This window comes from Cervus elaphus, chromosome 8 (assembly GCF_910594005.1).
Source record: "Cervus elaphus chromosome 8, mCerEla1.1, whole genome shotgun sequence".
Lineage (NCBI taxonomy): Eukaryota > Metazoa > Chordata > Mammalia > Artiodactyla > Cervidae > Cervus > Cervus elaphus.
In genome coordinates, this window is record NC_057822.1 from 31368231 (window position 1) to 31383321 (window position 15091).

The window sequence follows — 15091 nt, forward strand, 5'->3', positions numbered from 1 at the left end:
AATACTTGACTCAAGCCTGGATGAGAGGAATGATAATGGGTAAGGAAGTGAGGGGGACTACCTTTCTTTATTTCTTATTTTGGCTGCACCTTGTGGCCTGAGGGATCTAGTTCCACCACCAGGGGTCAAACTGGGCCCTCCGCAGTGAAAGCCCAGAGTCCTAACCACTGGACCATCAGGGAATTACTGGGGATGCCTTTCTTAATCCATTAAAAAAGGGAAAACAAAACCGAACACATTCATCTCTTTTTCAAAGTAACATTTTTGCCACAAAATATACCCGTTGCTGTCTAAATTTTTTAAAAGTGTTCTTTATTATAATTATATTACAAAATAATAGTGCTGCCTATCTTATTGTTAGTTTGGGGCTCACAACTGCGGAAATAAACATCCTCTCTTACCAACATGCTATTTATTTCTGTTTTTCCTCTTCCCCCTTTAATTCTTCCAGTCTCTTCTTTACTCCCCAAAGTGAATACCTATTGGCTAGAATTAAGGACTGTCTTGTATAATCTCTGAATATGTGAGCTCTTTGCTCTGAATATTACTCACATTTCTAAGAGAAATGCATTAACACAGTGTCTTCAGAGTGTTTGCCAACTTTGAATTTAAAAAGACAAGGTTCATTATAGTAATAAGGAAAATTTCCTTGGCCAGTCATTGTAGGTTTTTATAGGAAACAAAAAGCAGAAAATAATGCAGAGATTTAGTGATAAGAGGAAAATAAACAGTACTTAAGCACTAAGCATTTTTCCTGCATGTGAATTTCAAATACTCCATTTAATAAATATTTATTGAGCCCTATCTGCCTAAGTGGCAGAAATACAGTGTCAGAAAGACAAACATGAATATCAACTAACCACTGTTCTCAAGAAGCTCATGATAGAATGAAAGTGTAAAAACATAGTTAAGTACAGCTAGAAAAATACTAATTGAAAGAGAAAACATGAGATTAAACTGATTTTTGCAGCAGTCCATTGGAATAGTGCCATATATACTAAAATAGAATGAACTGTGGGTTTCAGACCAAGACACAACTCTTTTCATTTAAAGATGTTTGTTAACATTAGTTCTAACTAATGCTGGTATGGTATTAAAGTTTAGACTTTGATAAGTATCTCATATGTTAATAGCAAGAAGAGTAAATGAAATTTTCACTTTGTGCTACAGCCACATCACCCTATTTTTGAGGACCTTAGTTGCCTTGAGCGTAATATGGACATAATATTTATTCTGTAGGCTTCAGATTGTAAGAAGCAAATTAATGTATTGAAGGTACAAACTGAGGGGTTTCCCAGGTGGCGCTAGTGGTAAAGAACCCACCTGCCAATGCCGGAGGAAGGCACAGAGACCTACTGCAGTATTCTTGCCTGGAGAATCCCATGGAGAGTGGAGCCTGGTGGGCTACAGTCCTAGGGTCACAGAGAGTTGGGCATGACTGAATCGACTTAGCACACATGCACACACATACTATAAAGTGACTAATAATGGTAATGTGCCTGGACATAGTGGAAGATATTATCTCTGACTCCCTACCCAAATTATTCTCCCTTTAAAAACTTTCATGGTTGAGCAAAATCTTCGGAGTTGGTTTCTGGACATGAGTTCACCTTCTTTTCAGGTTGCTGGCCTCCTGAATAAAGCAACACTTTCTTTTCCAACCAACACTTGTCTTGAGTATTGGCTTTCGAATAGCAAAGATGCTGGACCTGAGTTTGGTAATACACTCTATTCTCTACACTTTGTGTAGATTAACTCATTTACCAGGTGCACTTTCTCATAATTTATTCGGAAAAGTCAACCTTTAATATTACATCATATTTTCAGAACTTGAAACCAAAATCTTGTGTTTGAAGAGAAAAGGTCAGTCTACAAGGTTAAACTAAAATCTTCCATCTAACATCTAGAAAAGTTCCATATAAAAATCAATAGCAAAATAAAAAATATTTTGGATCACTAGGAAAAATAAGAGCATAATAAAATACTTGGATGCTTTTCTTGGAGCAAAAATTGTGCAACCCTTCATGAGTCGGAACAAGACTCCCTATGCTTAATTATAAATGAAACACAATTGTCATCTGTTGTATGTCTCATTTCCTCCCAAAGAACCTAGTTCAGGATTAAGATTAAATACCAGGCTGAAGAGACCCCACAGCGCATCTTTTTATTACTGAACCTGAATGTCAAAACAACTCCCAAGCAGAAGAATTACTTCACCATAGCATCAATAAAATTTATTACCACTTTTTTTGTCATTAGCTGCTCAGTCGTGTGCGACTCTTTGGGACCCCATGGACTGTAGCCCGCCAGGCTCCTCTGTCCGTGGGATTCTCCAGGTGTGAGACTGCTGGAGTGGGTTGCCATTCTCTTCTCAAGGTGATCTTCCCAACACAGGGATTGAAACCAGGCCTCCCACATTGTGGGCAGATTCTTTATTCCCTGAACCACTTTATAGGTGTGCTTCTCCCCACTAAAGATTCATGTTTGCTAATACATTAAGGGCAAGGAGACTGTAATGGATGGATAAAAGAAGGGCGGGGGTGTGGTGCTAAGTCACTTCAGTCATGTCCAATTCTTTGCGACCCTATGGTTTATAGCTTGCCAGGTCCTCTGTCCATGGGATTCTCCAAGCAAGAATACTGGAGTAGGTTGCCATGCCCTTCTTTAAGGGATATTCCCAAACCAGGGATCAAACCAGAGTCTCTTGCATCTTCTGCATTGGCAGGCAGGTTCTTTACCACTAGCCACCTGGGAAGCCCACAAGGAGGGCACTTAGGGCATTTAAGCTTAACAAGGGCCGAGAAATGGAAGAGTCCAAGAAAGTGCAATTACAGAATAATTAAACCATCGACTGCTTAGATTGGGCTTCCCTGGTGGCTCAGATGGTAAAGCGTCTGCCTGCAATGTGGGAGACCTGGGTTCGATCCCCGGGTTGGGAAGATCCCCTGGAGAAGGAAATGGCAATCCACTCCAGTACTCTTGCCTGGAAAATCCCACAGATAGAGGCGCCTGGTAGGCTACAATCTATGTGGTCACAAAGAGTTGGACACGACTGAGCGACTTCACTTTCTTTCCTTCTTTCTGCTTAGATTATTTTCTATGTATTATTTATGTAATGGGTTCATGCAGTCTGCACAAAATATTAAGCATGTTAAAAGAAAAGCATGTCTCAAAGAGTCATGAAAGCAGATGATTTATTTCTAGAACAGTGTTCCCAGGAGAACCTTGCTGCCACTAGGGAGCGGCAAAGGCTGTTCTCTGGGTCATCAACAAAAAAAGTGGAATCTCAAAGTCAAAGATAATCAGCTATATTTGCATAATGTTTTCAGGTTAAAAAAGTGCTCCTGTATCTTTGTAACACACTCAGGGGCATTCTATTCTTACCCCCATTTTTCAGATGCAGGACATGAAGACCTTAGAAGCTCAAGGTCACAGTGCTAGAAAGGGCTAAGAATGGAAACCCTGAGGGTCTTGTGCTGGGCTTCACAGGTGGCTCAGTGATAAAGAATCTGCCTGCAGATGCAGGACAGGTGGGTTCCAGCCTTGAGTCAGGAAGATCCCCTGCAGTTGAAAATGGCAACCCACTCTGGTACTCTTGCCTGGAAAATCCCATGGACAGAGGACCTAAGTGAAGTGAAGTCACTCAGTCGTGTCCGACTCTTTGCGACCCCATGGACTGTAGTCTACCAGGCTCCTCTGTCCATGGGATTTTCCAGGCAAGAGTACTGGAGTGGGTAGCCATTTCCTTCTCCAGGGGATCTTCCCGACCCAGGGATCGAACCCTGCTTTGCAGGCAGACGCTTTACCCTCTGAGCCACCAGGGAAGCCCACAGAGGAGCCTGGCGGGCTACAAAAAGAGTCAGACACGTCTGAGCATGGACACATGTCTTGTACTAGATTAGCACCAGGAGCATTAAGGTAAAGAAACAGTTTTCAGACAAAAGAAAATTAAAAAACAAAAAACTTTCCAGGGACACATAATAAGATCAAGACAGTGTCAACATTAAATGCAAAATGTGTGTGAGTAGCTTTGAAGAAAATTCTTTATCCCACCTTTCTTATGCAAGAAAATACAATTGACCATTAAACAACCCCGGTTTAATTTGCATGGATCCACTTCCACAAGGACTCGCTAGCCCGCGGTGTTCTCCTGTTGGCATTTGTATCCGCAGATTCGAAATTTCCACCCACAGTGGGTTGAATCCGCGAATGTGAAAACGTGTGTACAGAGACGGCGGCGTATGGGACTGAGCATGCGCAGATTTTGGTGCGTGGCCCTTCTGGAAACAATTCGCCTCGTTTATCTGAGGGATGACCGTAATAGCAAAGCACTGTTTAACGAATCCCGCGTTATCCATTCTCTTGACTGTATACAAAGTGCTGTGCCAGGAAACATGGGAATTGATAAAACTGGCTTGCCATCGTCAGCCTCCCACGTAGTCCCAGAAGATGCCCACCTTCTGGTCTCACCTTCGTGGGGTCCTCTCTCACACTAGCAGGGTTGGTCTGGTGACGGACATCGTGGCAGAAGTGATGGGGCCGCTTTCAACTGGGACAGTATGGCTTCTTCCTTAAATGGCAAGCGGGGCGAGGCAGGCTGCAGAGCAGCAAGCAGCCCTGTGGAGGGCCGAGCGGCTGGGAGCCGAGGTTGGGGTTTCTCCAGCTGAGGTGGCCCCGTCAGGGAGCTGCGGCCTCCGTTTGAGACCTTATGTCTGACCACCCAGGACAGCCATCGCTAGAGGTGAACCCACAAATGGAATGAACGTTGTTTGAAGCCGCTCAATTTGGGAGTGATTTGTTAACACAGCAACAGAGCGGAAGTGACTTTCTAGGCCCCGGATGGAGGCGCTCCGGCCCGGGTGCCACAGGAGCAAATGGCAACTTTCAGGTCTCTGTCAATACCTGGCTTGACCGGTAAACGCCGTCTAGGCGTCCTCATTCCCTCTCACTTCAAACTGGCTTGACTGTGTGGCCCCAGCCAGATATTTTCTATTTGTCTCTTTCTAGTTCTTTATTCTTTGTCCTAGAAAAGCTTCCCGCCTTTCACCTCATTTTGCAGTTCTCTAAGGAGAGAATATCAGCTTCATGAAGTGATAAATAAAGGTGTTATATTACCTCAGTTGTCTTCTTTATTATTTTTTTTAACAGTTTTTGGCAACGGGGAATGAGATCCGAAGCTGACTGCTAACGAGACACAGGTGATGCGCATGCTGTACCCTCTGAGGTCAGTGTCCCACACTTACAGGAGGATGGTGGGTAAGTCACTCTCAAAATTGGAGCTCCATCTCTTGAGTGAATATCTCCAACACAAACTTCATTTAAAACAAACAACAACTATATACATGCACATATGGGGCTTCCCAGGGGGCACAGAGGTAAAGAATCCACTTGCTAGTTCAGGAGAAGCAAGAGATGTGGATTTGAGACCTGGGTCAAGAGTGAGAAGACTCCCTGGAGTAGGAAATGGGCAACCCACCCCAGTATTTTTTCCTGGAATATTCCATGGACAGAGGAGCCTGGCGGGTTACAGCCCATAGGCTTGCAAAGAGTCAGACAGGACTGAAGCAACTTAGCACACATGCATATCCCAGAAAGTTTCTGGGGTTCTGGAAAGGCTCCAGGGTAGTAATGTTGGAAGCCCCCAAAAGTAACAGTCATTGAAGGTCTTTGTGAAGCCTTAAGGTAAGTCCACAGCATAAACTACCGGGGAACTTGGGAAAATAAATTAGGGCAAGAAATTTGAATTGTTTTGACCATCAGAATCAATATTTAGCAGAAAAGAACTGGGTTTCAGCACTTTTTTCCACCCTCCCCTCCCCCACCAATAATGCCTCACGTAGTCTTTACATTTTATCACTGCATGTGTATCCAACCACTTTTTGTGGTCAAACACCTTGAAGTTGCCAGAATGTGAATCTCTTTCTCTCCTACCATCCAGTCTGTCAGTAAATCCCATCAGCTCCAAATGTGTGCAGAATCTAGCCACTTTTTACAACAACCTATTTGGCCAAGTAATTGTCATCTCCTTCCTGGACTATTGCAACATCCTGGTAACTGGTTTTCCCCTTTTCTGCCCTTCCCCCTGTAGCCTATTCTCAACAGCATGACCAGCTGGAGAAATCCTTTCAAAAGCATGTACAGTTGTCATTCATCTCTGCCCTTATCTTTCCAAAGGCTTCTCTCACTCTCAGTAAAAGCAGAGGTATTTATAAGGAGCCACAGACCATACAATCTTGTTTCTTAACTTCCCTTCCTCTTTCACTGTTCTCATTCTTGTCTGTTCCATTGCAACTGCAGTGGAATCGCTGTAGTTGAGAGGAATCGCTGCTGCTTCAACATTCTAGGCATACACCGACTTTGAGGGCTTACTCCCTTTCCAGTCTCACGTCTTTGCTCATTGTGAACTTTTTGGAGAGACCATCTCTGACTACACTTTGCATTCTTTCCATATACATTTATTGAGCACCTATTCTGTGTCATGCAATGTTCTAAAATCTTGGAATACAGTAGTGACTCAAATAGACAAAAATGCCTGCCTTCATGGAGTAAGAGGTTGCAGATAATAAGCAATGCACATAATAAAAACATAAATGCAGCCTTAAATCTTATAAAAAAGAAAAAAAATGTAGAAATTCTTTATAGAGAATCAAAAATGACATGTTTCAGTGATCAAGGCAGGCCTCACTAAGAAGGTGATATTTAAGGAAAGACTAGAAGGAGAAGTGGGAGTAAGCTACTCCAGTTCAGTTCAGTCGCTCAGTCGTGTCTTTGAGACCCCCAAAAACTGCAGCACGCCAGGCCTCCCTGTCCATCACCAACTCCCAGAATTTACTCAAACTCATGTCCATTGAGTTGGTGATGCCATCCAACCGTCTCATCCTCTATCATCCCCTTCTCCTCCTGCCCTCAATCTTTGCCAGCATCAGAGTCTTTTCAAATGAGTCAGCTCTTCACATCACATGTCCAAAGTAGTGGAGTTTCAGCTTCAACATCAGTCCTTCCAGTGAACACCCAGGACTGATCTCTTTTAGGATGGACTGGTTGGATCTCCTTGCAGTCCAAGGGACTCTCAAGAGTCTTCCAACACCACAGTTCAAAACCATCAATTCTTCTGTGCTCAGCTTTCTTTAGAGTCCAGCTCTCACATCCATACATGACTACTGGAAAAACCATAGCTTTAGCATAGTCAATAAAGCAGAAATAGGTGTTTTTCTGGAACTCTCTTGCTTTTTCGATGATCCAGCGGATGTTGGCAATTTGATCTCTGGTTTCTCTGCCTTTTCTAAATCCAGCTTGAACATCTGGAAGTTCATGGTTCACATATTGCTGAAGCCTGGCTTGGAGAATTTTGAGCATTATTTTACTAGCGAGTGAGATGAGTGCAATTGTGTGGTAGTTTGAGCATTCTTTGGCATTGTCTTTCTTTGGGATTGGAATGAAAACTAACCTTTTCCAGTCATGTGGCCACTGCTGAGTTTTCCAAATTTTCTGGCATATTGAGTGCAGCACTTTCACAGCATCATCTTTCTGGATTTGAAATAGCTCAGCTACTCAGGTATTTGCAAAACCCTTCACATCCTTCCATACTTCCTTCCCTCCCAGTTTTCTGTATACATACTCTTATTGCCATCTAATATACTATAAACTTTACAAATAAATAAGGTAATTTTATTAGCATATTATATCTTCCATAATTAAATAATGGAATAAAATTGGCTTCTGAGAAGCCTCTGTGAGAAGCCGTCCTTATTTGAATCTGTGTAAAATATGATCTTTTAGATCATACTTTTTTAGAGGCTAGACTTTGGAAAAAACCAAGTGTCAAATACTTCTACTTTTGATATGAAATTCTGTTGGACCTGGTGTAGGAAATCAATCAATAAAAATACTTGATAGGATGTAAGAATATTTCATGACATCATGAAAGGACTCCCTCCACCCCCCCACCCCATCCCCACATCTTTCTCTCCCAGGTTTTGTCACATGGAACAGAAAAGTCAATTTCTTCTTTATGTACAGCAACCAAGGAAAATTGAGTCTTTAGATAGAGAGAGGAGTCCATTCTTTTTTTAAAAACCACCAAAAGCCTCTGGCAAAGAAAGAACAGCTGTAGGGGTTTTTACCACTGTTAGAACTGGTTTGGCGAAAGGGAATCCACATTCCCTGAATAAGCCAAATAAGTCAGAGTGAGCTAAATGTAAGCTGAGGATAAGTCAGCCTCTGATAAAGCTCCAGTATAACAACTGATAGTTAAAGCAAAATCAATTTTTCTATACAAGAGAAGCCCTATTAATATTTTGGAGAATGAACTATTAAAACTAAGGATGATTAATGTTATTCTTGACTTCCATTAGTTAAAAAGTCATTGGCTAAAGTTGGCTCTAGGTTTGATATGTTTCTGAGCCCCACATCATGATAAAGAATGCTGTCAAACTGAAATTTGGGGTGTACAACTGGAGTTACTTGGGGGCTGATGGATTTATGCTGCTTCATCCAGATTCTTACTCATCAATAGATCCCTCTTGTGACTAATAACCTAGCATGAATTTGCAAGACTTGTTCGATCATCTGGGGACCATAGCTGAGGCCTTGTCCTCGTTAGCATAACTAACAAGCTGCACGAATTGGTCACACACCACAGTAACTTACAACATGTTTATATATGGATGTCAAAGACAAAATCTTAAAGCATATTTCCTGTCAAGTACTTTTAGTTTATTTATAAAATTGAAAAGTAAGAACAATAGTAAATAGAATAGTATAGCATACGTCCAGGGCATAAAGTTTATAATACTGAACAATTTCGTAAAGGAATGTTTTACTTCTTTCAAATCCATACCCCCTTTTTAATAAACATAAAATTATCGTGCTTCATTTGCAAATCATTGCTATGTTTACATATTCCCATCAGCCAAAGTACCTTCATGAAGCTTTATTTACTGTAGTCAGATATAAAATATTATAATATTGTTTACTTTTACAAACTACAAATATACTTCCTGAAATGTCTGACATGTTCTTACTTCTTCTTCCTCTTCTGTCTATTTTATCTGTAAACAGCCAGGCTCAGAATTGAAAGCATGTATCTGTTGATATGATTTTCTGCAAATGTATGCAGATTTAATGTATAATTTCAAAATATAATTTGTATATAAGTAAATAGCATGGATCAAACTTTTATTTAGTTAGTAGATTACAAAAAGGCTAAATAAGAATATGAGATTGATATGTATAATAAGTAAAAAGGTAAATAAGGAATCATGAAGTTAGATTGCTAAATTATATGTAAATCTGGCTAATGCCCTACATGGCAATAAACCATAACCTTCAGGGTAGCTTCTCTTCAGGACAAAAATCATTTGCAATTGATTGGTTTCCATAAATTAAACATCTGACTTCACAGAACTTAGACCCTAATGAATAGTGATGTTAAAAAACAACAGAATCATGTTTTCTTGAAGTTTCTGATAGCTTTTTAAAATACAAGTTATAAAAATGCAAGTATATGATACAGATAGTAAATGATGAAGTTTTGGGGACAAGCTTTACAGTGATTATGTAGTATCACACTACCTTTCCCTATCCATCTTCCCAAATCACTTTTTCCTGGAATATTTTGAAAATTTTGTTTTATCCTACACCAATTCCTAAACAATCTTCTTAACTCTTGCCTTTCTCAGCTTACTGTCCTTTCCATCTCCTTTTGTTCAGCCTTAGGACTGATCACTACTCTTTTTGGTGCTAACAATGCTTATATATTCTGGAAAATAGACCTCCTATGATTGGATGCAGAGGGATAGATGAGCACTAACTATACTTCTCCTTATGACTCCTTTCCTTAATTTCATACCTTGCCACACTAGGCTATGCAAATGGATCTGATTCACCTCTTGTGTTGGGAGGAAAGGGAAATTAGGACATAGAGAAAAATCTTAAACTGTCTGCTGCTTGTTATTATTGCCATTCCCCAGGGTAAAGCTCCCAGTCTTGAACCTCTGTGAAGGACTGCCTTTGTGGACACAACTCCTTCCTTGATCTCTCAGTTCCACTTTTCTTGGCAACTGCTTTCTTCTTCATACCTACACTCTGTGAATTCCCCTTTGGGAAACCCTCTCTCTTAATCACCAGGACATGTCTGATCTTCCTCTAGCATGTAATCTCTAGGCATAACATTCCACAGCCTGACTTGTCTGAATATTTGAGTTATTGGAACTAGAAAATCACCCTGGGAGCTTCACCACGACAGTCAAAGATGGGCACTACACTCCAAGTTAACCCCCATTCTCCCTTTCCTCTTTCCCACCCCTCCTCCAGTGCTAAATAGAGATACAGTCTTGATTTGGAAGCCTAAAATCTAATACACACAGACACACCTGGTTCCCAAGGCCAAAAGTACTTTGTAGAGAGGAAGAGAAACCTTTAGCTAAATGTAACAGTTTTCCATGATCTCTGCTCTTTTATGTATGTATCGCTTGATATTTATTATGCTGAGTAGTAATTGGTCCCTTTATCATAGTTTCTCCCAAACTCTGCTTTTTCCTGGCACTCTTGGGCCATCTGCCCTTGTATTGTACCTTTTAATATAGAAGGAACTGAATAAACTTTGAAATGACTGCGTTAGAACAGAATGGTGCATTTCCATTTTGCTTTTTTTAAGCACAAGGCAGACTCCTAGAGGATTTCCTTTCCTCATGCCCAGGCATCATTTCTACTGTGCCCTGGTATCAGCAAGGGAGTTCTTCTAGTTAAACTCACTCTTTTTGGCAAGAACATGGCAGAAAGTAAGCATTTTTAAAGCATTATTACGGGTTGAACTATGTCCCCCTAAAATATATTTTGAGGACCTAACTCCCAGTACCTATTAATGTGACCTTGTTTTGAAAGAGAATCTTTGTAGATGTAATCAAATTAAAATGAGATAGGGACCTAGTCCAATATAACTGGTGTCCTTATGATAAAAAAGTGGAAAAGAGACATGGACACTACTCAGAGGGATGACCAGGTGAAGACGGAGTCAGAGAATTGAGTTATGCTGCCACAAGCTAAGGAGAGCCTTGGACTACTGTGAGGTGGGCTGGGTGAGGAAGGATCTGAAGCTGGAGGCTTCAGAGGGATCTTGGCCCTGCTAGCACCTTGATTTTGGACTTCTAGCTTCCAGAAATGTGGGGGAATACATCTATGTGGGTTTTTTTGTTTGTTTTTTGGCCTTGCCATGTGGCTTATGGGATCTTCACCCGAAATTGAACTTGGGCCCTTGGCAGTAAGAGTGCAGAGTCCTAGCCTGGACTGCAGGGGAATTTCCAATTTCTGTTGTTTAAAATATTTCATTTTGTTTTACTTTGTCTGGTGGCCCTAGCAAACTAACAGAAGAACCATTGTCATCATCGGTCATAGTTACCATTGATGACATCTGCTGTGTGTCAGTTACTGTGTCGATTGCTTGACTGAGTCGTGTGACAGATGGAAATGTAGGTTCTGGAGTCAGTCTCTGGGTTCAAATTCTGGCTCACACTAAGGCAAGTTATGTAACTGTTACTTATTATTTCTATTATTTTCTCAAATCATTTTAATAGCTTTAAAAGGTAGAAATTAATAACTTCATGTAACATTAGAGCCTTCTGAGGCATAGAGAAATTCACTCTTTACCCATGGAAACTTAGTTGGATATATTTGGAAATTTTTTCAACTTTTTACTTTGAAATGATTTCAAGTCATAGAAAAATTATAAAATTAACACGAAGAACTTTCATATACCCTTCACTCAGACTCCCCAGTTGTTGACATTTTTACATTTGCCTCATTGTTGACTTTGTCTCTCTATATAATTTATATATTTTATATTTTATTCCCTTGAGAAGTACAGACATGTGCCCCATTTCCTCTTAATACTTCAATATTCAGTTCCTAACAAGAGCACTGTCCTGTCTAATGTCCCTTCATGTTCAGTCATGAACATCAGGAAATTAAGGATGATATATTACCATGTAAAGTATTTTTTTCTAAGTGAATATTTTTTATGTAAGAGTAACATGCATATAGGAAAGTGCACAAATCATAGATATACAGCTTAATGAATTTCCACCAAATGAATACATCTGTGTAACTACCAGACAGGTCAAGGAATAGGTTATTATTAGTACCCAAAAGCTCTCCACCCTGTGTCCCTTCCCAGTCACTTCCTCCTTCTCCTCCCCAAAGGAAACCATTATTCTGACTTTTATCACCATGGATTAGTTTTGCCTGCTTTTGAACTACATTACTAGAATTACATTGATGTCCCCCCCCCTTTTTTTTTTTTGCTTTAAAAGACTGGCGTCTTTCACTGTGTTATATATGCGAGGTTCATTCTTGTTGGTGTGTAGCTCTGTAATTTATTTTTTATTGCTGTATAGTATTTCCTTGTATGGATACACCCAAGTTTACCCATTCTACTGCTATTGGACATGTGAATTGTTCTTAGTGCTTGACTGTTAACATTTTTAACAGTCTTTTGGCATTTTTAACAGTCTTTTCTACTTGTCTTTTGGTGCATATATGGGTACTTTTCTGTTGGTTTTATTACCAGGAGTGGAATGGTTAGGTGATAGGGTATGCACAAGTTCACCTTTAGTACATACTGCCAAATAGTTTACCAATGTGGCTGTACCCTCTTCAGTAGTGTATAATAGTTACAGTTGCTTCATATCCTTACTAACACTGGGTGTTATCATTATTTTTAATTCTAACCTCTCTAATGGGTATACAGTTCTATCTCTTTGTGTTTTAATTTGAATTACCCTGATGACTAGTGAATCTGAGGACTTTTTCATTTATTTACAGACCACTTGAATAACCACTTTTGGGATGTTGTTGGGGATTGCTAGAGTTTAATTTTCCCTACCTGATCTCAAAGTTTATTTTTTAGTTATTATCCTAAATTCTTTTTATACATCATGATGTAAAATTTAATTGGTCAATATAAACTAAATGAATACTGTAATACGGTAGTGCTATAAGCACACCAGCTTTAGTTGTACCATCAATTTATCACTTCATCAGTGTCTCATTCCCAAGGCTGATGAGCTGATGCTCACTGGTTACAGGAGACCTCAGCTCCTCACAACATGTACCTCTTCACAGGGGAGATTGTCTCACTTAATGTTTGGTGATTAGCTTCTACCAGAGTGAATGATCCAAGAGAGAGCAAGGTGGAAGCTGCAGCATATTTGATGATCGGGCCTCAGAAGTCACATTCAGTCATTTCCACAGTATCTTGTTGGGTGCCCATGTTAGCCTTATTTGATGTGGCCATACCATGGTCATCTTGGGGTTGGCTGCCACAGTTGTTCTTATAAACTCAATTTCCCAAGGTATTTTAAAAATGTAAATGAAGAAAAAATTACTTAACATATGTGTATTCTTTTGACAAATGTAATAAATTGATTTATGGGTAACTAACTTCTCTTTCTTATAAGTGTTTTAGAGATTTGTGGGAGTGAATGGGTTTGGATATTTTTGATAGTTCTTTTTTTTTTTTTTTACCATTTCATTCCTTTTCCCCTTTCTTATATTTCATGACTTATGGAGTAAAGAGACTTTGTGTGTATGAATGTATTTTGTGGTGAAGTCAACATCTGTGTAGAAGATCAGCAGTCAGCAGCTGCTTCTCTAGGTTGGTTGTGGGGTGAGGAATGAGAAAGGAAAGAAGGGAAGGTTAAGACAGATGATGAGCTTAGGCAGGTGAGGATTCTTGCCCTTTAAAGGTTTTATTTTTTGGAAAAATATGTGCATATTGTTGTATGCTTCCTATCTACCATCTATTTTTTAACATCTTTTACTGAGTGTACCAGTCACATTTTCATTTTTAACACTTATCTGAGGAATGTATGAATAATTCCAAGTGAAGTAAGCATTCACAAAATGTTTTTGTTCTTTTAGCATTTAGATCCATTAACTTTTTCTATATTGTCTTACTAGTTTGCTTATAATAATGTAATTCTCTTGGTTGTACTCAAAGCTGAAAAGTACTCTTTAAAATGTACTTTTCTATTTCTAGTCTTCTTGACATATGTCTAAATTAAATTAAAACAAAACAAAACAAAACTAGACCAAAGTTGTATGACCTAAGATGTTCACCTCAGCATCAAAATAATTAACATTTGCTGAAAAAGTCAGGGACTGTGCTTAGCTCTATAAAAGAGCTACATCACCATATTTACTGTTGCAACTCTATACAGTGGCTGTATTATCCTAATTTTTTATAACTGAGAAAATTGCTGTTTAGAGAGATTAGGTAATTTGGCTATAGTCACATAGCTAATAAATGACAGAGCCAGTCAGGAATTGAATGAAGTCTGATTTTAAAACTTCTTAACCTCTACAAAAAATTGTGTTCAACAATAGAAGAATACCCATGTGCATTATAACTTCAATACAATAGGATATTACGGCATTGGAAATTGTGTATCCAAATAATTGTGTTAAGTTTGGAAAATATATTTTAATAGCAAACACAAGAATAAGATACACACTGATATGTTATGATATTCATATTATTATCTCTGCTATATAGAAAATTAATTGTGTGTGAATATCTACAGAAAGGAAGGGCAGTAGTAAATACAAGCATTAATAATGTTTATCTCTAGATGTGATAAGACTATGAATGTTTTTTGCTTTCTTATTATGCATTTCTATAATGAACATTATTACTTTTATAATCAGGAAAAAGATAATAAAAATCTTTAATTCTTACAATATGAGAGAGAAAATATAATGACTTGGTTTTTATGATAAAAGAAATGAGTCCCATTTAATAACTTCTGGATCCATTTAAAGGTGTAGTTATTCAATTTGAGATCTGTTTTTGTTTTTATGTCTACCTGATGTTCATACACAATGTAATATTCTCCTGCTTGCTGGATTCTCTTTTTTATTTCTGTCTTATGTTGGAGATAAAGCAGAAAGTGTGTGTTTCTCATTGGGAAACTGGCATTTGAATGAGACAGTTGCTTTTCTCAGTTTAGAGAAGATAAAAGGAGTTATCAAATAATGTTTTCTTTCACCTAAGGATGTTGGTCCCACTTCAACAATTGGAATTGATTGAACTCCA